We start from the raw sequence: 1,904 nt of genomic DNA on the forward strand, positions 1-1,904 counted from the left end.
CATATCTACAAAGGAGAAAGAAGACTCAATGAGCTAGCTATGTCCTCTACTGTAGCAATTTGAACTGATAACAGCTGTCAGTCTCCTATAGAAGCAGTAGCAGTGGCTCTCTGTGCCAGGTATAAGACTGAACACTGGAATGATACCTTGTCCACCAGCTTCCCTAAATCTGCCTTTCACTCAATTCCTGCAGTTACATACCTGGGGCTATAAGTGGAAAACGCCACTTTTGCTTGCAGGCATTGTATTAATTTTCCATGTGGAGAACAATATGAGCAAACCCATTTTTTTCTATAAACTAAACTTCCCTAAGAGAACTACAGGCCTCTTGAGCCTCTACCTTGGACTCCAGGCTAACAAATATATTCACAATTCTTCAATCCCGTATTGACAATTAGAAGCTGGGTCAAACTGAATCTGTGTGCTAACACCATGACATTGCAGCAGAAATCATCTCAGTTTAGAAAGAGATAATTAAATAAATCTAAAGTCTAATCAATTATTGAATTTTTTGACCTAAAAGGTGTTTTATTGAGGTGACTGGGAGTGTGGGATACCTGCCCCCCAGCCCTACTTAGTCTCCTCAGTATAGTCTCATTTCGGGGAAAGACCAAGCCTCTGGACAGCTCTGAGTCACCACCCAGGAGAGACTGAGCAGTGGAGCAGCAGGGTTGGGGCTCCAGTCCAAGGCAGATGTTCTGGGTAACAAGGGTGATGGTGGCTGAGGTAGGGACGGGGTGGGCAGATATCATAGAGCTGGGGTAGAGTTGGTGTGGCTGTGAACCAGATGCTTTTCAGTAAAACAAAAGCTATTGGGGGACCCCAAGGTGCTCCAGATGGTGAAGATGCTGAGGACAAGAATGGCAGTTGGCGATCTTGAGGCTGCATCTGGTTGACCCTGTGTGCAGGGGTGGTGCCACTGCAAGTATGAGGTATGGCAAAGTCACACCCCTTTGTTGCCTGCTGAGTCCTTTGCCTCTCCTCCCTTGGAGCATGCTCAGGAACGTTGATAAAAGAAGGTGCCACCCTCTGTCTTTCAGGGACCCTTGGCTTGGCCTAAGGCAAGGGTAGCTGGCAACCTTGGAGCACCGGGCAAGATCAGGCACACAGCCATAGCAGCCCTGTAAGGTTCTTAATGATGATGTCTCTGGCCTCCTGCACTAGGTTCCTCCTGGGAAAGGCTTGTGGCACAATCGGCTGGCACTGCAGCTCTTCCAAAAGTTGCCTCAACACAGGAGGATCTGGGGAATTTGGTGTGCCTGGGTCTGAGCCTCCTGGTACCTTGTTATCCTTGCCTTTTGACTGAAGGTCTGGTTCTTGGACTCTGACTGGGCTGCAGGAGGACTTGGTTGGTAGCAGAAGGGTACATGATTCCAAGGAGCCTCTGTTAAGCAGCCAGGCCACATCCAGGGATTTCACTTCGTGGTTGAGGAGACTCCAGTACTTCCAGCTTAATCTGCCTTGAGTTACCACAACAAGCTTGGGGGCTGCAGAGGCCATAGGATCCTGGAGGATCACACATGGATCCCGACTGGATATGGGGGGATCCTGACAGGCCAATGGCCTATTTCCGCTCACCAGGGCCTTATTTTGCTCCCTCCCTATCTTGTGACAGAGAATTCGGGCAAGTCTCTCAAGCTGCTGGAAAGGCTGAGGGACTGGTCCCCGAGGGTTCATGATATCCTTCTTCTCTCCTAATGGACCGGGCCCTGGACTCCACGTGGCTGTGGAGAGCGGTGGCTTCTTTTTCTGTAGAGACACAAGCCTGGAAGCTCGCACTTTGGAGTCTTGAGTGTCCAATTATTGAATACTTACTGAGTGAAAACAAGAAATATTCCATTTTTTCTTTCGGTGAATATATTTCAAAGAAGCTTTCAAAATTAAAGTTACTGAGCTCTCTTTGG

General features: G+C 48.5%; 1 pseudogene; it reads right to left on the reverse strand.

Moving 5' to 3' along the window:
- Positions 1-583: 583 nt before the first annotated feature.
- LOC114631510 lies at positions 584-1,677 on the reverse strand (annotated as a pseudogene).
- Between the last annotated feature and the right edge of the window lie 227 nt (positions 1,678-1,904).

This window comes from Grammomys surdaster, unplaced genomic scaffold (assembly GCF_004785775.1).
Source record: "Grammomys surdaster isolate TR1022 unplaced genomic scaffold, NIH_TR_1.0 363, whole genome shotgun sequence".
Classification (NCBI taxonomy): domain Eukaryota; kingdom Metazoa; phylum Chordata; class Mammalia; order Rodentia; family Muridae; genus Grammomys; species Grammomys surdaster.